The 22,271-nt window shown below is 43.2% G+C and overlaps 1 long non-coding RNA gene across 1 annotated transcript in view; it reads right to left on the minus strand.

The window, feature by feature from the left end:
• Positions 1–3,100: 3,100 nt before the first annotated feature.
• The window catches only part of LOC124516330 (uncharacterized), a 32,379-nt gene continuing 13,208 nt past the window's right edge, over positions 3,101–22,271 (minus strand). The window contains exons 3-4 of the long non-coding RNA XR_006963024.1: positions 22,023–22,082; positions 3,101–3,790 (exon numbers count right to left, since the gene is read on the minus strand). This is a non-coding gene — a long non-coding RNA (uncharacterized LOC124516330). The remainder of the gene's footprint in view (positions 3,791–22,022; positions 22,083–22,271) is intronic.

Here is a 22,271-nt window from a genome sequence, read left to right on the forward strand (position 1 = left end):
TCTCAGGCCCTGGTGGATATGGATTTTTTGGGATACTGTTCCACAGAGTGCAGTGAGTATTGGAGCATGAGGACAATCTGATGAGGTAGGGAATATTCTCCTCAGACAAAACAATGGGAGAAGGTCTTTCCCCCCTCAACAGCCTCATCCCCCTTCCAGAGTGGATCTAAGTAATATATATCTTTATTTTAGTTTGCTTTATCTCAGCAGGCAAATACTCTATGAAGAAAAGAAGGTGCATTTGTAACCCGTAGGAGACCCTGTGGCTTCATCGGCTTTGAAGCCTAACTTGTCATCTGAGCATGTCCCAGCCATCCACTGCATGGCATACAGGTCTCCTGAGACCAGCCCAGGACTCTCTCTGACTGTGGCCTTACATACTGTCATAGTCAGAGAAGGAGTGTTTGGGCCACTGAAACATTGTTTTTGACACAGAATGAAAATGTAGCTCTTGCTCCCTAAGCTCCTTTGGTGTTCGAAAAAATATCTGCCTAGATCAAGTTCTTTTCCAGTTATTTGACATAGTAGAGGGTAACACCCCCATCATCCAACTGAGCCTGCCATTCTGACCACCCCCTGCTCCAACTGTCCACAGAGTCCCCACTCTGGGAGGTGAAGGGAGAGCACAGGCTGGGTGCCTACCTCTACTTTCCAGCTTGTGGTGGAGGTGAGAGAGACGTTGATGGAGCCCTGGGGGGCATGGGCGGTAGCTCTGAAAGTTAGACTGTAAGAGCCCCAAGGGCAGCAACTGGCCTGTCTTCCTCATGGCGTCTAGTGGCCAGTCTGGCACATAGTAGACACTCATGGAATATCTGGGGAATGAATGATTGGTCACTGGGATGCTGGCTGTCAGTTCAGACTGTTTCTCTGTGATGATGGTCCTTCCAAGGTCCTGGACTTTGTGAAACACCCACCACTGCTTCCGTTGTGTTCCGCTGATCAGAGACCAACCCTGATACAATGTGGGAGGGGACTACACAGGGCGTAAATACTGGGGAGCTGGCAACCACAGAGATTAGTTTCCTCTTGTGATCCCTCAATAATAGTGTCATTATTTAGAAATACAAATGAAATGCCATTTTTTCTTATGTTCAGCAGTATTGTTTTTATTTCCCTTATCCTCTCACCCTGTAGGCTTTTATCTGAGTATAGTATGTTATTTTTGTTAGGTTCAGCCTGAATTTCTGCACCAGGAAGACCTCAAACTATAGTAGCTTAGACAAGAGGGGGTAGGCCAACGCAGGATGACCTTGCTCTTTGAGGGCACCGGGAACTCAGGTTCTTTCTATTTATGCTTTTGCCCTTAGGGTGCTGACTTCAACTGCATGGTTAAAGCTGGCTCACAAGTAAAAAGAGGGTAGGGAGAGGATGTGGAGAGGTGAAAGCATTCCATGTAAGAATGTGACCTGGATGGCATACATTAATTCTTGTGCCATTGCTTAAGTCCAGTTGGCCAAAGTCACACGGCCATGCCCATGTGCAAGAAAGGCTGGGAAATACAGACTCCATCTGGCTGCCCATGTACTCAGCTCAAACTTTTAGGACCGAGAGGATGAATCATGGGAGATAGTGTTCTCTGTCACCTACGTGACTAGACAGCAAATAAGCAGAGGCCTCATGACGTAGCTCCACCACTAACTAGTGATGAGACCAGATACGAGGTACTTATCGCCTCTCTAGACCTCGGTTTGTATTGTCTGTAAAATGAGCACACGGCACTAAATCAGCAATTTCCAACATACAGGCTTTATACTAAGAGGGAGCTGTGGTGTGAATACAAATAATTTTAGAAAATATTTGAGAATCAAGCATTTTCTATCACTGGAAGAAATAACATGACACATCTTTACATATACTACCAATTTTCAAATGTAGGTGCTGTCATAATGATTAAAATGTGGTATTTAAAATTTTACTATGTTTGCAGTTAATTTGATTTCATCAGGTACTTTTCTTCCATAAATATCTAGAATCCCGATTACTGTCCTATGGGAGACTGTGAGCTTCTTTAATATTAAGAAAGAATTTTTGGGGGCGTCTGGGTGGCTTAGTCGGTTAAACGTCTGACTTCGGCTCAGTCACGAACTTGCGGTTTGTGAGTTCGAGCCCCGCGTGGGGCTCTGTGCTGACAGCTCAGAGCCTGGAGCCTGCTTCAGATTCTGTGTCTCCCTCTCTCTCTGTTCCTCCCCCGCTCACACTCTGTCCTCTCTCTCTCTTTCTCTGTCTCAAAAATAAAAATAAAAAAGATTTAAAAATTTAAAAAAAAAAGGAAAGAATTTTTGTACTTGAGTTCCTGGAACATAATAGATGTTCAGTAAACATTTGTTGTTTGGATTTAATAGATTGCAGGGCACCACTGAATGAGATGAGCTCTTTCATCTCTGCCTACTCTAGAATCTTAAGAATTCTTTACTCTAACTCTGAGGCAATTTTCCAGTTTGAGTTTTACTGTAACCAATCACTTCTACATAATTAAAACCAGTGCTGGTCCACTGCATCAGTTGCCAAATACCGGGAGACTTTTCCATTTCACATACATATAATAGCCCTGCTCACTTAGTATTCACGTCTTCAAAATCTCTTCCTGGAAATAACCTTCCCCTGTTGTAAAAATGAAGAAGGTGGAACTTACACGCCACCCTTTAAAGGTCCTGCGTTACAAATTCATTCAGAAACACAGATTATGTCTGCTTGTAAGGGTGACACCAGGAGATGAATGTGATGCATCTTCAGTAGGAGCTTCAGTAGACTCAGTAGGGATTTCCACGGCTTTCACCCACCCTGCAAAATTTATTATTATTTTTTTTTTTAATTTTTTTTTCAACGTTTATTTATTTTTGGGACAGAGAGAGACAGAGCATGAACAGGGGAGGGGCAGAGAGAGAGGGAGACACAGAATCAGAAACAGGCTCCGGGCTCTGAGCCATCAGCCCAGAGCCCGACGCGGGGCTCGAACTCACGGACCGCGAGATCGTGACCTGGCTGAAGTCGGACGCTTAACCGACTGCGCCACCCAGGCGCCCCAAAAATTTATTATTTTATGCTGTATGATGTTACTAAGTTCTAAAATGTTTACATCACAAATATAAAATATTGGCTTGTAGGCAAAGGAAGCTCTCGGTGTTCCCTCCTCTACCTCTGAGGTCAATCCCAGGAGGAGAGATGTTTGTATTGATTGGTCCTGTTCCAATCCAATATGCAGGGATGTTCTTGGGCCATGCTTTCCACAGTGGGGCACTGGACGTGGAGCTTAAATAAGACTTCTGTCCTTGAGGATGGTTTTCTTCTGGAGGGAGAAAGAAGAGGGAGAGTCCTGACTACTTTGTTTCATTCCCTTCTTTCTTCTTTCCCATTTGTCTGGGTGAGTCGAAAGGGCAGAGCTGAACTGAGTTCAGCTGAGGGCTGGGGCTGACTGACTGCCCAGAGTGGCTCTGCCCTGGGCATCAGTACACCCGCGGGCTCGTGTTCTCTTCTTCTTGGCTCTCGTTCCTGATTTCCATTGGATTGGTCTTGCCTTACCACCAAGTGTGGGCTTGAGGGGGTGACATTCAGGGGGTTAGACAGGAGGGTCAGTTGGGTGATTGGTGTTATTGCCAAGTTCCGGGCCACTTTACTTGGCTCAGCCTTGCCTGCCAGAGTCCAGTGGTATTTGAAGCTAAAGCCCAGGTTTCAAAGCTTTCGTTGTCTCAACACGGTTCATACATATGTAGCTTCTGAAGGGTTAGGGACAACCGCAGAGTTAGGAACTGAAAGGCTCTGATTTCTCTGTAGGTCATGCGTTTTTCTGCTTCTGCAACAATATATCATAAGAGAAGGATTTTATGTAGAGAACGTGGAGAATGCACATTAATTCGGACAGTCCTGTGTTCGAGTTCATAATACACAGAATTGTTTTGAAATGTAACTGACTACAAATTCAAAGTTAGAAGGCTAGGGGGCACCTGACTGGCTCAGTCAGTAGAGCATGTGACTCCTGACTTCATGGTTGTGGGTTTGAGACCTATGTTGACTGTAGAGATTTTTTTTTGAAACAGTAGAACAAAAAATAAAGTTAGAAGGCTGGGGTTCAAATCCCACTAAGTATGTGATATTGGCTAAGATATGTAGCCTCTGGTTTCTTGGAAGTGTGTGTGTGTGCGCATGCATGTGCACGTGTGTGTGCATGCATGTGTGTGTGTGTGATCGTATACATTTTATCAGAGTTAGGAGTAAACGAGCTATAATATCTATCTTATACAAATAGTAATAGGTACTTGGTGAAAATTTACTGAATTTCTATGGTAGTTCAAACATGTTTTACTGGATTTAAGCTTTTGAAATGATTTCTCCTGAGCATTTTCAAAGACTTACTTGTTAAATTCATAGCATTCTTTTAGCTTCAAATCAAGGGATTAAAAAACTCACATTCCTCAATATGCAGTCTACTATAGGAACCAAAAATTACTTCTTTTATATTCAAAGACTTGTATGGCTATGACATACAACTACTTTAAACTGTGGCTTCTGTCATTTAATTAGTCTCATTTAGTTTATTAGAATATGTTAATGCTAGTTAGGTATACTTTACCTAAAGGGATTAAAAACATGTCACAACAAATATTTTACCCATTTTGTGCTTTCATTCTGCAAATATATATTAGTTATCCTGATCTAGGTTTTTTCTATTATTCTAATTGAGGGAGATTTTGTTACACAGCATCAACTTAGTATGTAATCAATTTTTTTTTTTTAACAACTTGGCATTTTACTTTGTTCTTGCAATAATGTAATGGCAACATTAAGGGACAGTTAGCCATTTTATCATGGCTCTTGGATGGTTAATGTAAGCTTTTTAAAAGTGTTATATCTGCCCAAAGAAAGCTCTAGTAATTGTGAAGTGTGATGTAGTGAAGTTCTGGTGTTTTTGACAGACATGAATGCTTGAGCTTGGAGAAAGATGGCTGTGGTCATTTGTGGTGACCTATCTTCCTCAAAAAAAAGCTGCACCGGACTCAAGACCCACGAACTTTTCTTGGGCAGGGCTGCTTCAGTAAGCCTCTATTTGTGTTAGGTAGGGACTTCCAGAGATAAGCAGGTGTCTGTTGAACACAAGTTCTAAGAAAAAATAAAGTGGGTATTTCTTAGGAGAGGTTCATTTGCTGCATTTTTTTTTTTAAGGTCCATTGTCAGAACTCAAAGAGGAGGACGCTGGTCCCTGACTGCCTCCTAGTGCCACAGGGAGACCAAAGGACTTCGCAGTTCTGACACCTTTTCCCAGTGGATTTCAAATGAAAGGATCAACATGTATGGCAAAGCCTCATTCTGCACTCCTGCACCCCTCCAGCCAGGGTGAAATGGTCCAGCTCACCTGGTCCTGATTCTTTTTTTTTTTTTTTTTTTGTTTATTTATTTTTGGGACAGAGAGAGACAGAGCATGAACGGGGGAGGGGCAGAGAGAGAGGGAGACACAGAATCGGAAACAGGCTCCAGGCTCTGAGCCATCAGCCCAGAGCCCGACGTGGGGCTCGAACTCACGGACCGTGAGATCGTGACCTGGCTGAAGTCGGACGCTTAACCGACTGCGCCACCCAGGCGCCCCTCCTGGTCCTGATTCTTAATAAAACTCACAGTTACTCAGAAAAACCATGAGCCATGCTAAGCACACTATATAGGTGATCTCATTTAATCTTCAAAACACATCTAAGGGGTAGGCTTTGCTTATTTTCTTTTAAGTTGATTTATTTACTTGGGGCGGGGAGGGAAAGAGAGAGGGAGAGAGAGAGAATCCCAAGGAGACTCTGCACTTTCAATGCAGAACCCGATGCAAGGATTGAACTCACAAACCATGAGATCACGACCTGAACTAAAATCTAGAGTTGGACACTTAACTCGACTGAGCCATTCAGGTGCTCTGGCTTTGCTTATTCTTATCTGAATTTCAAGTATGAGAAAACTGAATCTTAGATTTTGTGATTTGCCCAGGGACACACAGTTATTGAGTGGGAAAAAGACAATAGCCAAATCTGGGCAGCTGACTTTAGAGCCTGAACTCTGACCGGCACACCGCCCAGATCACATTGCCCGGTGATCACCATGTATCCAGACTGTCTTCAACAGTCCTGGCTTCAAGTATTCTGTCCCTTTGGTCCCTGAAGATGCTCTAACTTGTCCACTTGTGTATCCCATTTTCTGGTAATATTTCAAACATAGGTAGCAAGTAAGTACCTACTGAATAGATACTTACATTGTTCTTACTAGTCTAAATGCCCTTTTGAAATCAATTCTTGTCTCAACTGTATAAAATATGTATTACTATATCATCTCCATTTTATACAATGGGAAATAGAAGAACAGAGAGGTTAAGTAACTTGACCGAGGTTGAAGAGCAAATAAATGGTAAATGGCAGTGTTGGGATTCAAACCCAGGACACCTGACTAGTAACCATTATGCCACATTACCCCTACATTCATGGCATTAGTCACTGGGACATGTATCCCATGCTCAGCACTCAATTAAAGGAAATATAGACATGGACTCTGCTCTTCAGTTGCACACAGCTGCTATCATAAATAGCTGCTCAGAGAAGGGTAAAGTTCAAACAGGCCAGACCTGGCTCTGAAGGGGTGGCAGACACTGCTGATTGCCCATCTCATCTTTCGTTTCTTCCTCTTGCTTTCTAACCAGATGCCAGTTTTGTTTAGGACAGCACTGAGCCCATTAAGAGGCGGCCATGCAGCCAGGTTCTACCCAGTGAGATGAGCCCCAGTGGGGCTCCCTGGAAAGCTATTACTTTTCTGATACAAAGGCACAGATTCAGCTGACACGGACCTTTGACCCTTTGTCCTTGCCCTTTCTTTCATCCTGGGACCTGGACACAATACCCGGGGTGCAGCAGCCATCTTACAACCATGAAGACCAAAGCCAGATGCTAAGGATGGCAGGCAAGGAAGTTAGAAGCAGCCCGGTCCTTGACGAGGCCTGGGCCGCCTACATCTGGACTTCCTGACGTGTGTAGTGAAGCCTCTGGCACAAACAATTGAACAAAATCCTCACTTCTGCAAAAGCCTTCATGGAGGAGAGTTCGACAGCTTTGAAAGAGAAATATTCAGCTTCGCTGGGGGAAAAGAGAAGTGTCCGAGGTATGGAGTATGTCCTACCAGTGACAGGGAAGCAAAACCAGGATGGTGGCCTCAGGGGAAGGTGGGGAACCAGAGGGTCTGGGCAGAGCATAGTTAACACATCTCCGTGGTGTCTAAAGAAGAGCGAGAAAAGTAAGAGAGCGACATCTGAAACAGCACAGAAGGGGCCAAGGCTCGGTGAGAGATGAATCTTGAGCCACATCATGGATTTTGAGCTAAGATTTGGACTTTATGAATATGGAGGTTGGAGGCACCGAAGAGCTTTGGGCAAGAATCCAATGTCAACCAGCCACTACACACGGGGCGAGTGTTCTGTCTCTGCAACTGTATCTTCACACAGTCCTCACAGAGTTTCGACCATTCTAATATGTGTCAGTCACTGTTCTCAGCTAGGTGAGAGGTCAAGATTCTGTAGGTAAACTCAGTTTCTGGGCCCCTTAACAAATATTTCAGAGAAGGGATCCCTTTATCTTGTTTTAAATGACAAAAAGTGAAGTGTTTTGAGAGGGACTGCTTGGACTCAAATTCTGGTGTTGTCTTTTGACATTTCTGTGCCTCAGTTTTCTCGGCTGTATTATATAGCCAATAAAAGGACTTGCCACATAGTTTATTTATGAAGGCGAAATGAGACAGCACTGACTCAGTATCCCCTGTCTGATGAATAGCGGTCCTAGCTTTCCATTGTTCAGTCCCCAAATCATGGACTATTCTTGGCCCCTCTTCTCTCAGCAGCAAATCCTGTTGGATCTAAGTTGGAAATACATACAGGATCTAATTGCTCTGTATCCCTTTCACTGCTATCACCTGGTTGTGGCCACCTTCATTTTTGCAGTGGCTACTGGTGCCCATTTTTCCCAGATGTCCTCTTGAGGACAGATGTGCTCATCCCCACCTGCTGGGACTATTGGTTGTTGAAGGCACACAGGTATTTTCCCCATGGGGACTGCCTTGGTTGAAGAGAATTACTTCATTCAAAACTTACATCATTTCCCAAGGGCAACCCCACCAAAGATGGGCTGATGCAAAGATACAAAGACCTGGCCACCTTGCCTGAATGGTCTCCATGCTTATACTCTGAACTCTCTGTAGTTCTTCTCCACATAGTAGACACAACAACTCTGTTAAAATGTAAATTCAATCAAGGGGTGCCTGGGTGGCTCAGTGGGCTGAGTGTCCAACTCTCAGCTCAGGATAGGATCTTGCACTTCATGAGTTTGAGCTCCGCATTGGGCTCTGCACTGATAGTGGGGAGCCTGCTTGGGATTCTCCCTCTCTCCCTCTCTCTGCCTCTCCCTGCTTGTGCTGTCCCTTTCTCTCTCAAAATAAATAAATAAACACTTCTAAAAAACCCATAAATTACATCAAGACTCCATAGCTTCCCCCCCACTGCATAAAGGTCAAATTCCCAACAGTGACTGAAATGCTCCTTCATAATCTGCTTAATCACCGTGTCAACACCTCCTCTGCCTCACCTCCTGTGATTCTACCCCTTGTTCACTCTACTCCAGTCACTCTGGCATCCTTGCTGTTCTTGGACACGTCAGGCAAACTCCTGCCCCGGGACTATTTTTGTTTGTTTGTCTGTTTGTTTGTTTGTTTATTTAAATTTATATCCAAGTTTGTTAGCATATAGTGCAATAATGATTTCAGGAGTAGAATCCAGTGATTCATCCCCTACGTATAATACCCAATGCTCATTCCAACAAGGGTCCTCCTTAATGCCCCTTGTCCATTTAGCCCATGCCCTCACCCTCAGCCTCTCTGGCAACCCTCAGTTTGTTCTCTGTATTTAAGAGTCTCTTATAGTTTGTCCCCCTCCCTGATTTTATATTACTTTTGCTTCTCTTCCTTTGTGTTCATCTGTTTTCTATCTTAAGTTCCACATATGCGTGAGGTCATATGATATTTGTCTTTCTCTGTCTAATTTCGCTTAGTGTAATACCCTCTAGTTCCATCCATGTTGTTGCAAATCTGCCCTGGGGCTTTTATATTGACTCTTTCCTCTGCTTATAGCCTACCTTTCTAGTGGGGTCCCGCCCATTTTCTCTCCTTTTTTTAAAGTAGATATTTATTTATTTATTTATTTTAATGTTTATTTTTGAGAGAGAGAGAGAGAGTTGAGGAGAGGCAGAGAGAGAGGGAGATACAGAATCTGAAGCAGGCTCTAGGCCCTGAGCTGTCACCACAGAATCTGACCAGGGGCCGGAACCCATGAACTGTGAGATCATGACCTGAGCTGAAGTCAGATGCTCAACTGACTGAGCCACCCAGGAGCCCCCTGCCCACTTTCTTTAAAATAGCAATTACCACTTGTCCTACTCTGGTACTTCTCATTCCTCTTACTTGCACTGTTTTCTCTCCGGGCCTGTAACTTTCTAATACACTATATAATTTAATTATTTTGCTATTGTTTTTCTCCTATTAGACCATACCATCTAAAAAAGCACGTGTTTGGTTTGCCAGGACAGTGTCTGACAATGGTGGTCACTCAATAAATATTTGCTGAATGAATAAATGACTCTATGCATTTATACATAAATGTATTTAGAATGGTGTCTGGCACATCGTAAATGCTTAGTGAGTGTTAGCTAGTGTTTTTGCCAGTAGAGAAGGGCTCATGAGAATCCTGGAGTTTCAGAGGCTGGTTATGCAGAGGTTGATCCTGTGATCCTGCAGGAAGAGGAAGACAAGTAGTATCACACACTGATTAGGACCTTAGTTCCCTTGCTTTTATGGGTGTGAGCCAACCCCTGGGATGAGCTAAATTCCCTTTATTTTTAAAAAAAATTTTTTTTTTCAACGTTTATTTATTTTTGGGACAGAGAGAGACAGAGCATGAACGGGGAAGGGGCAGAGAGAGTGGGAGACACAGAATCGGAAACAGGCTCCAGGCTCTGAGCCATCAGCCCAGAGCCTGACGCGGGGCTCGAACTCACGGACCGTGAGATCGTGACCTGGCTGAAGTCGGACGCTTAACCGACTGCGCCACCCAGGCGCCCCTAAATTCCCTTTAGAACAGATTAAAAGCACAAGTCTGAGTTTCTCACATGGATCCAGGAAGTGATCAAGGACATGAGAGGAGGGTGTGGGCTGGAGCTCTGTTTGGAACCACAATTTGAGTACAAGGAACAGAGGTCAGATGTCTGCTCTGGCTCCAGGTGGGGCCTGATCTATCCCGGGGCCTCTCTGGGAAATGGTGAATGGCCAGCGGTTATACTGAGACAGAGTGGCTGGTGGGAGTTTATAGTGATTTTAAACTCTTCAGTTATTGGAAGGACTGCCCTGTTTAGACAGGACTCCTATTAAGGGAGAGCTCAGAGCTCTATCTATTTCCTTGTTCACGAGCCTTATCCTTTTCTGAACTGAGTGTGTGGTCAGCCCTGGGTACTAGCCAAATGTGAGATGCCTTCTTTTGGTGGGTTTTGGGGAAAGAGGCTCAGAAATGTACTTTGAAACGAGAAGGGGAAGTGTATGTGCATGTAAATGTGTAAGATATTCTGATTCCTGGGGAAATACACACTTGTCCTTAAAAAATACCTATTGAGGTGCCAAGGTGGTTCAGTTCGTTAAGTGTCCAACTCTTGATTTTGGCTTGAGTTGTGATCCCAGGGTCGTGGGATCAAGTCCTGTGTCGAGATCCACGCTGAGCGTGGAATCTTCTCTCTCCCTCTGCCTCTCTCCACCACTCACATGGTCTCTCTCTCACTCATTTTACTCAATATCAATATAGATTTGTATCTGACCATAGAGCAACATAGCCACTTCTGCCATCTGATGGTTGTGTGAGCACTTTGAAGAAAGAGCTCTTGTATGTGTGAGGTACTTGAAATCGTTCAGTCCTTGACTCCAAAAAGTACAGAATGCCTAAACTGTTAGGAATAGGAGGGGGTTGGTCTTATTTTAAAGATCTTTCAAGACACGCGCTCCGTCTTTTGCTGCTTGTGCAATCCAAAGTTAGACAATAGATTGGAATGTCTTAGTAGTGTTTAAGCCCAGTTCTGTTTTGATCCCTATTAATGTCAGCACCTCATCAGATCTGTTTACAACAACCCTGGAAATTACATACTTGAAGATTATGAAGTAACTCCTGTGATTTTTTTCCCCCTCAAATAAGGTTGATCTCTAATGATTTAATAGTTCTTTTTAAGGAGATGGGTTGGGGGAATTTTCTGAAATCTGTGTGGTTATGTAAATCCTATCAAAGTGCCCCATGACTTCCATGCCTATTGCCATAGCACTTGCCTAATACAAGTAGAATTCCTAACCACTGTGCAATTTAACTATCAAAATAAAACTATTCCAAATAGTGAACAAAATGTGACATAGACAATAAAATGCACACGGAGGATTGCTTTTAGTGCTTGCATACCATATGTCTTTCTTTGTCATACTTCTGTTAATGCATTCTAGTATCTTGAAAACTTTTGATGTAGCATGTGTTGATGCTGCATGTCTTTTCAGTCTTGTCTCAGGACCCAAGAGGGATTGGACCGGATATGCAACCTCAGGCCCCTATCCTTCCTGTATGAATTTCATCTTGGCTTCGGTGGGCCATTTTATAAATCTCATGTTGAGTAATGGCCAGATTTTCTAAGGTGTGATAGTCCTGTCCAGTGTTGCCTGCTCATCTCACCTGCCCCTCAAACCTTACAGTCCAGGACTGCTCCTTTGATATGGACTGATAACTGATATTTCTACTTACCTAGGACCTCATATAAATGATTTTTAAAATTTAATTTCTCCAAAAAATTTAATTTCCTCAAACATCAGGTATTACAAGGTTATTTCCACATTTTCACATACTTTTCCGAGAGGAAAAGTCAGTGAACAAATTATAGCCACGTCCTATCATTTCATGCTTTCTCAATTTCACACCTGAATCTGTGTTAACATACGCATGTGTCAACTTGCACTTATGTTAAAAAAAAAAAAAACAAACAAACTGCTTTATTGCTCATTATCGTTTTGAATCCTGTTTCTTGGTATCTAAAGTATTTTAGCCACACCTTTGAGCAACAACCATAGTTGTTTCCAAATATTACACCATTCAAGTCATCCTACTTGGTTGCTCATTGATATTTTCCAGGGAACCTATTTTTATATTTTAGGAATATAACAGGAATCTAGAAGCTAATGACTTACTGCCCATCTAACAACCCCTCAAGAAAACTCTTCCAGCCACGGGCACATTTCCAAGACTCCTAGACCATCGTAGGGAGCTTCTATTTGCTGCTGCTGCTCTATCAGCTATTGTTTTTGAGGTTTCCAGACATGGCAGAGCCTTTTGGAGAGGTAGTTCAGCCCCTGTCCTGATGGGAAACATTACCAAGATCACTTACCAATATGAACACTGATTCTCACTATAAACCAGAGATTTAATTTTTTTTGATTGAGGGATAACGTAACAGTAAGGCGCACAAATCTGGCATAACCTTGACCATTATGCATACCCATGCCCCTGTGTAGCCGCTGCCTAGATCAAGATATAAACTATTTCCAATATCTCAGAAGACTTTCTTGTCTCCTTGGGCCTCTTCCCAGTTAATACCTTACTCCAGGTGACCATGAAACGGACCTCTCTAACCCCGTGATAAATGGAGCCCTACGGTGTGTGCACTTTTGTGTCTGACTTCTTACTCTTCAGTGTGTCATTGAGAGTCATTCAGGTTTGTACCTATAGCAAGACTGCATTCTTTTCATCACTAGGTCTTCCTCCACGGGCCAATGTTCCACAGTTTTTGTATCCATTCTACTGCTGATGGACATTGGACTATTTGCATTTTTAGACTATTGTGAATAAAACTAGTTAGAGAGTTTTACATATAAAAGAACACTTCGCTATATGTGACTTCTGCTATTTGGACAATCCTTTATATGAGGACAGACACAGAGTGTAAAACCGAATAAAAAAGCCTCTGATGATTTTTGTGAGATATTCAGACAGAACCCATCTGCCATCCAAGTTGAGATGAACTGTAAGAGCATAAGCAACAGCGAAAAAAAAAAAAAAGGATAAATTGGACTTTATCAACTTCATGAACATTTGTGGATCAAAGGGTAGTATTAAAGAAAGCAAAAAGACAACTTACTGAACGGGAGAAAATATTTGCAAGTTATTTATCTGATAAGGGATTAATATCCAGAATACACAAGGACTTCTAAAATTCAACAACAAGGGGCGCCTGGGTGGCTCAGTCGGTTAAGCGGCTGACCTCAGCTCGGGTCATGATCTCGCGGTCCATGAGTTCGAGCCCCGCGTCGGGCTCTGTGCTGACAGCTCAGAGCCTGGACCCTGTTTCACATTCTGTGTCTCCCTCTCTCTGACCCTCCCCCGTTCATGCTCTGTTTCTGTCTCAAAAATAAATAAACGTTAAAAAAATTAAAAAAAAAAAGAAAAAAAATTCAACAACAAAAACTCAAGGGCAAAAATAATTCAAAAAATGAATAAAGCACTTCAATAGATACTTCTCCAAAGAAGATATACAAAGGCCCATACGCCCTTTTAAAAGATGTGCAATATCATTAGGGGTTAGGGAGATGAAAATCAAAACCACACTAAGATACCACTTCACAACTACTAGGATGGCTCTAACTTGATTTTACGAAAGAAAGAAGTGGAAGAGAAGTGTTGATGAGGATGAGGAGAGATTGGAACCCTCAGACAGTGTTGGTGGGAATACGAAGTGGTGAAGCTGCTATGGCAAACACTCTGGTAGTTTCTCAAAGGGTCGAGCACAGAACTATCATATGATCCAGCAATTTCACTCCTAGGTACATACCCCAAAGACCTGAAACCTAGGACTCGAACAGATATTTGTGCACCAATGTTCTTAGTGGCACTATTGACAATAGCCAAACACGGAAACAACACAAGTGTGTGTCGAGAGATGAATAGCTGAACAAAATGTGACATATGCATATGATGGAATATTATTCAGCCATAGAAAGGAATGTGTGTGTGTGTGTGTGTGTGTGTGTGTATGATATATACTACCAAATGGATGAATTTTAAAAACATGCTTAGTGAAATAAGCCAGACATAGAAGGACATCTACTGTGCGATTCCACTTATGAGTTACCTAGAATAGACAAATCCATAGAGGCAGAGAGTATAATAGAGGTTAGCAGGGGGTGGGGATAGACAGAAAGGGGGAAGTTATTGTTTCATGAGTAGAGTAGGGAGAAGATTAAAAACTCTTGGGTATAGTTGGTGCTGATGGCTATACAACAGTGTAAATAAAGTTAGTAACACTGAGCTGAACATTTACAAATGGTAAACATAATATTATACTGTGTATATTTTATCACAATAAAAAAATCAACCATAGGTGTAAAACAGTAGTTCTTTGGTATTTACTCATTCAACACATGCTTATTGAATATCTGCAGAAAGCAAGGGCACTTATGGAAACGAAGAATCGAGCATAGTATTCATTTTCCATTGCTGTGGTAACAAATTGCCACAAATTTATCGGTTTAAAACAACACAAATGTATTACCTTACAGTTCGGTAGATCGGATGTTCAAAATGAGTCTCACTGGGATAAAATCAAGGTATGGCAGGACTGTGTTCCTTCTGAAGGCTCGAGGGGAGAACCTGTTTTCTTTTCTGGCTTTTGGGGGCTGCCCCCATTCCTTGGCTCATGGCCGTCTTCCATCTTGAAAGACAAGCAGTTACAACCCTCCTGACTTGCTTCTTTGTAATGTCTCCTCTACCTCCAACCACCCTCCCTTCTTTCACTCATAAGGACCCTTGTGATTACATTTGTCTCACCTGCATGATCCAGGTTAATCTTATCTCTACAGCTGATTAGCAACCTTAGTTCCATCTGCAACTTTAGCTCACTTTCTGTGTGGCCTATCACATTCACAGATTCCAGGGATTGGGACATTGTCATCTTTGGGGAGCCATTATTCCACTTACCATACTTAGCTTCCTGACTTCAAAGATAGGTGGAGAGGGACACCTGGGTGGCTCAGTCAGTTAAGTGTCTGATTTTAGCTCAGGCCATGATCTTGCAGTTCCTGAGTTCAAGCCCCACATCGGGCTCTGTGCTGACAGCTTGGACCCCGGAGCCTGCTTCAGATCCTGTGTCTCCCCCTCTCTCTCTGCCCCTCTCCTACTCATACTCTGTCTCTGTCTCTTAAGAATAAATAAACATTAAAAAAAAAAACAACAAAGAGAGGCAGAGAGAAACAACAAAACTAAATTATGAATGGTGCAGCTGAAACATTCTGAGCTCAAGGTGAGAGTATTCAGGTAGAGAGAATCGAGAAATTCAGAGACTAACAAAACCAGTCAAAAAAATATATATAAGGGTGCCCTCTATGCCAAGAACTTTGGGAGTCTCGATGCTTCATAGTGTACGTGAACTAGCTCTGTTCCACATCTGATGGTCAGGCAGGATCACAGAAAAGCAGCTGATCAGTGCATGCCAGAGGGTGATCCAGAGTGCCTGCCCAGTGGCATGATTCCAGCGGGTCAGCTGGGGATGGGACAGCTGTGTTGCTGCTGTTTGACGAGGAAGGCTGCCAGGAGCATTAAGTCCCTGCGTGATCTATAGGTGATCTACACAGCACCTGCTAGCAAACGGGAAACCCAGAGAAATGTGAATTCTAGCATTAATTAGCATCAAAAGTGAATGTGAGAGGCCTAGAAATGGCAGCCTGGCCCTGAAATTCTCTTACACATAGTGTGGCTACAATTTGGGCTACTTATTAGTGTTTGCATTTGCACTGCATTATCAAGAAAATGATCTCGCCAGCTTTTTGATATAAATGGTGCCTGATAAAAAGCAGCGAGACCCACTGTACTTTCCTTTTTTATTACTAGAATTTGTTTTCATGTTTATTTATTTATTTTGAGAGAGAGAGAATCCCAAGCAGGCTCTGCACTGTCAGCACAGAGCTCAATGTGGGCTTGGACTCACAAACTGTGAGATCATGACCTAAGCCAAAACCAAGAGTTCCATGCTTAACTGACTGAGCCCCCCAGGCCCCCCTAGACCCGTTGTACTTTCTGATGTAAAAAAATCCAAATAAAAATTTTTAATGCTTATTATTTTTGAGAGACAGAGAGAGACAGAGTGTGAGTGGGGGAAGGGCAGAGAGAGGGAGATACAGAATCCGAAGCAGGCTCCAGGCTCTGAGCTGTCAGAAGAGAGCCCGATGCAGGGCTCGAACTCGAACCGTGAGATCATGACCTGAGCCAAAGTTGGACGCTTAACCAGCTGAGCCACCCAGGTGCCCCTGATGTAAAAATAGATTTAATGACATCTTTGTACCGTTGGTAGCACCAAAAAGCACTTTAGTCCCACAGGGAGCGGGCTGGGAAACACTGCTCTCCAGGTGTGGGACTGATGAGTTCTTTACATCCAACACACAACAGCATGGAACAGTCTGCTACGTGTCTAGGGCATTCAGCAGTGGCCACTACCATATCCCTCCCCAACCTGTGTGATTTGGTTTTGTCCACCATATTTATCACTGAATAAATGAATCCACAGAAGATATAATATGTGCTCAATAAATGTTTAATAAGTGCAGGAAATAGGAATAAATAAATGACTTCAGGTACTTAAAATTCTTAACTTGGGCCTACACTGTGGTTCTGAGGGATCACACCTCTCTGATCCCATGTATTTCTTTGCAGTGACCTCATTGTGTGCACACATTTTTGCTTGGCCAATTTAACGGGCTTGCTTTCAGCCTATGTGAACTCTAACTAGAAAAATGTATTTAAGGATATTAGAAAAAATGTATTTAAAAATTGTCTTATAAAACAAGAGATATTTTCATTAGAATTTTTGCCTTGATCGAAGGAAAACGTTGTTGGACCCTTGCTTGGGTTCTGTCTCCAAGGACACATCCAACCACCAGATACAACTGCCTGCTGAGAGCCCAGAGGTTGGTGCTCCTTTCTCTCTAGTCTCTCTAGTCAGTGACATCAAGAGATAATAACCCCTTTCAGCTGTGTGACTCAAGGTCTGCAAGGTCCAAAGTATGTCACTGTTTGCCCTGAGAGAATGTCTGGGAGAGCTGCTTGTGGGTCTCTACCCTCATCAAAGATGCCGCCCCAGACCAGTAATCCCCTTATAAATGGATATGTGAAGTCCTTAAGATACTAGGTGACCCTATCTTTGTGTAGGCCTTGTATAACCTTTTCTGACTCTCTTTTTTTCTTCTATCTCCTTCCTTCCTTCCCCTCTCCCTCCTTTCCATCCATCCTTCCTTCCTTCCTTCCTTCCTCCCTTCCTTCCTTCCTTCCTTCCTTCCTTCCTTCCTTCCTTCCACATATTTATTAATTCTACAAATATTGTTGAACACCTACAATGTGCAAGGGGCTGGTTAGGAACTGAGGATTCAGCTGGGACTAAGACCAAGCAGTCCTTGCTTTCGTGGAGTTTCCATACTAATGAGAGGGGGTAATGAACAAGAGAACAAGGGTAATGAACAAGAGAACAAATTGATTAGTGAAATATCCTCAGATTATAAGTCTTAGAAAGGCTGTGAATAGGGTGCTGTGAAAAAGAATATCATGGGGAAAGTATGTTCTTTCTTAATGCGCAGAAATCTAGGTGTCTGCATGTGTGTGAACGAATCTTTGGGGGGCAGCTCCAAGGGAGAAAGCTTGGCTCAATCTTTCTGGTAAAAGAGGGAAAAGAAAACCTAAAGTGATGGGGTAACCTATCTTGTGAGGAACTCAGGGAGTAAGGGACGTCCATCTTGCTTATCATAGCATGGCCAATGCATAGCACTGTGCTGGCATACGGAAAAAGCCCCTGAAGTAATTACTGATAGGAAAGTCACCTGATCCTGTAAAGCATACATTTATGGAACCCATTCTTTTTGTTTTTTGTCCCATGTAGAAGAAAATCCAGCAGTCTTGAGTGATAGATAACCTTTCCATACATGGCCAACTTTGGTGGCTCGGGGCAGGACCTCCTGTGAAGGCACTTAGTAAGGGGTGGCAATGAGTTCAGGGATGCAAGGCAAACTTTCTTCATGGCCTCATACAGGAGGTCAGACTGTGGGAGGACACCCCTTGGAGGTATTAAGACATTGGTGCCAACTGATCGGGTATTTGAGAGATGATTATCTCTTGGGGCCAGAGAGCTATTTCCGAGAAGAAAATGAGCACTCTTGACCCACCCCGGAAGAGTTCATTAGGAAAACACAATACCCATTATAGCATTTACCCTCTAGTAATTTATTTCATTGTGCACACATCAGTTTCCTACTCCAATAGACCATAAGCTTCTCTTGCGGCAGCTTTAAAAATCTGATGGGAAGACGGGACTAAATCTTGTCTTGAAGCTGCATTCCCATTAGCTTATGTTTTGAGAATACAGGTTTAGATCCATCAAAACAGCCTTTGCACTTTGTTCATAAGATTTACTATCATCATCCTCATCCTGGTGTTAACTGGGTGGTTTTGGGGTGGCTGCTGAAGATTATGGGCAGGCCAAATTCCTCCACACACACCCCTCCCTAAAGACCCCTCCCCCCAGCCCCTTTCTTGTTGATTATTTTAGGCCCCAATGTCCAGCACATAGTAAGCAACTGTGGTATTAAGCATAAAAAACACTAAAATAAAAGAAGTCATAAAAAAAAAAAAGGAAGCTTGGAATACAATGTCAATCTTATCTCACAACACCTGGACTTTGAATGTGTTTCCCATCATTATTTTTAGCATTTCCAATGGGATATAGAACAAGCTGCAACAGCATAATAATACTTGATTCAAAAAATTCATTCTGGGGCACCTGGGTGGCTCAAGAGGTTGAGCGCTCGACCCTCGATTCGGGCTCAGGTCAAGATCCCAGGGTTGTGGGATCGAGCCCTGCATGGGGTTCCGTACTGACAGCACTCGAAGCCTGCTTGGGGTTATCTCTCTCTCTCCTTCTGTCCCTCTCCCCCGACTCGTGCACCTTCTCTCTCTCTCAAAACAAAAAACAAAAAAATCATTTTAATGCTTTCCCAAACAAGGTGTACTGGAGACCACAGAGGAGAGAGTACGGAGGCTTATTATCTTAGAATAGTTCATGTAGGGGCTCCTGGGTGGCTCAGCCAGTTAAGTGGCCTGCCTTGGCTCAGGTCATGATTTCGCTGTTCATGAGTTCAAGCCCTATGTTGGGCTCTGTGCTGAGAGCTCAGAGCCTGGAGCCTGCTTCAGATTCTGTGTCTCCCTCTCTCTGCTCCTCCTCCGCTCATGCGCTGTCTCTGTCTCTCCCTCAAAAATAAATAAACATTAAAATAAATTAAAGAAAAGGGAATAGTGCATGTAAATGCGTGAACGGCAAAGATGTCCTTCGAGCTGGGTGCAGGTCAGACCTTTGTAACTGCTGCCCCATCCTGCCTCTCCCAACCCAAATGCTTTGACCCCCAAAGCCTCCAAACCTTCTGTCAGGCCAGGTGCAAGAGGTAGAGACTAAAGAGGCCCTAGAGATAAAAGGCTGTCATGAAAGCCCCAATAAGCTTTTCTTCCCCAGGATATGGCATTAGAGAAGCCATCTGAGCTAAAACGATTATCGCTGGGCTGCTGCCAACAGAGAATATTCTATTCCCAGCTTAATAAAAAAAAAAAAAAAAGAAAGAAAAGAAAATGTAAGTTGAATCCAAATGAAATATAATTCTATTTCCTTTTTATCCAAGTGATTTCAGTGGACAAAGGATAGGAACTCTGCTGAGAGCAAATTAAATAAGTCCTCTGATGCATCACAGTAGCTTTTAGGGCAGTGAGGCCAGTGGCCTGGAGAGGGAGGTAAAGCCACCTTCCCCCCTCAGAATGAAAAGAGAGGGAGGTAAGGGTGAATTAAACCTCCACCCTACTGATATCTCCTCTCCGCACCAGAGGAGTGTTCATCCTCTGAACAATCATTGCTGTAAGCAGTAGGGAGTTACAGAGGGTTCTTGAGTAGGGGAGTGGCAAGACAGAGGTAGCATTTAGGAAGCTGAACTTGTCAGAGTCTCATTAAATATTTGTTGAATGAGTGATTCAGATTAAGAACAAGACAGAGATGTGGATTTGGCCATTTCTGTATATGGATTTCAGTAAAGCTCTCTGAAGAAAGGATTAGAAAACGATGTTCAATCAACGCCACAAGTATAGCTTTAGGTTATTTATAGTTTTCTATTTGCTTATTCTTAAGTTAATGCAGCAAAAGTGTTGACCAGATTTGACTTATGGAACGTGATAAAACACAGCTTTACTTTTGTTCCTGCTGATCCGATGAAGTTTATTGTCTGTGGTAATCTTTCCCTGCCCTAGATAAATACGATTTACCCAGAGGCAATATACAGTCAGTCCTGTTGCCCTTTTAAGTCACAAACACACTCTAAGGCACCCATTAGAATACCCAGCCCTGGAAATAATTAAAATGATGAATTTTATATAATGTCAAACCTCCCTTTGTCAGACCACACCACTAGTAGCTCGTAGACCACATTTTTCCTTTATTTCTCTTTTCTTGTTCCTCTTCATTCATTGGGCTCACCCCTAGGGCTGGAACAGAGACAAAGGGAAGACAGGAGCAGAAAACGGTCTTGCTTCTGTTGTATCTGCTATCACTTGGCTTTGTGCCGAGTTAGGCTTGTGTTTAAAGCTGATACTCTCTTGTGGCTCCGGGGTGGCTCAGTTGGTTAAGTGACCTGATTCCTGATTTCAGCTCAGGTCATGATCTCATGGTTCTTGAGATCAAGCCTCAAGTCGAGCTGTACGCTGGGATTTTCTCTCTCCCTCTTTCTCTGTCCCTCCCTCACTCATGCTCTCTCTCTCAAAATAAATGAACTTAAGAAAAAAAAAAAAGCCGATACTCTCTTGAGCACCCTTGTGGGGGTCCTCCTGGCGGTTTCTCTGGAGATGTGTTGATACCCCTTCTTTAGCTGGTTGCTCCCAGCCTTCTCGGAGGACCCACTCCCACACTGTTGGAACCCCACCCCCCTGTAGATGGTCTTCTAGGCAGACCCTAAATCAGCCTCAGGAGGGCAGTCCTTGATCCTGTGCACCATTGTGTCCTGCTGCAGGGGTAGATGAGGTCATTTTCCACACGAAGTGATTACTTGCCCTGACTCCACCCCCCGCAATACCGCTCACCCCCGCCTCTTCTACCCTGCATATTTTCGGGGGCAGCTCGCCATTCCTCAAACTGCAGGCCACACATATCCGACTCTCAAAGTGGCCATGTTGAAGGGCCCCCGAGACTTGAGCGGGGAGGTTCAGACACCCGCCCCCCACCTCTTATTTCCTCATGGGATATAGGACTTGAAGTTCTCAGCACAAATTTCCCCCATCCCATCTTTCCTCTTTCTTCCCACTGTCCAAAAACTTTTTATATTCTTGAGGTACAAAAGAAGTCCCTGGATAAATGTCCTGAATTTTTGAAGCTCAACCTCAGAATTTTTTTTTTTTTTTCTTTTTAAGATTCCTCTAATGGCACTGTGTCTCAGATATGCTTTGGTAAGTGAGAGCTAGACTATCAGTCCCCCTGGAGAAACTGAAGAGAGAGTGTTCTATTTAACATCAGGTTACGTTCACTTAACAAATTCTATGTAGGGCATGCTACAAAGTAAGTTCAATTTTTCTCATTTAATTTTCTTGTTCTCTCAAAGCTTGAAGTTAAAAGAACTTCCAAAGTACCTGCACTGGTAAATAACATTTGCAGTCTTTACTAATCGCAGCAGTCGCTCTGGGTTGTATACATTTCACAGTTCAAGAAGACACTCTTTAAGGACATAAATGCAAAATTAGGAATACAGAATTGGTATAAAAACACATATTTACTTAGAATGAGAAAAAAAATTATAGCAAACCACAAATTTTGAAATGCTGGCTATACTGCAAACATCAAAAACCCAGCAAGATTACATAATGCATTAGTGAATGAATGGTCTTAAATACATACCTCTGGAAGTTCTTTTGAATTTTGATATGGTCAGCAATTCTGGATGAATATAAAAGGTATCTGAAAATAAAACATACAGAGGAGTAATTAAATTGCATTAAAAAATTTAGGGGCGCCTGGGTGGCGCAGTCGGTTAAGCGTCCGACTTCAGCCAGGTCACGATCTCGCGGTCCGTGAGTTCGAGCCCCGCGTCAGACTCTGGGCTGATGGCTCAGAGCCTGGAGCCCGTTTCCGATGCTGTGTCTCCCT

The sequence above is a fragment of the Lynx rufus genome, unplaced genomic scaffold (assembly GCF_022079265.1).
Source record: "Lynx rufus isolate CCGP_SWC_20201006 ecotype Redwood Valley unplaced genomic scaffold, mLynRuf1.p SCAF_2, whole genome shotgun sequence".
Lineage (NCBI taxonomy): Eukaryota > Metazoa > Chordata > Mammalia > Carnivora > Felidae > Lynx > Lynx rufus.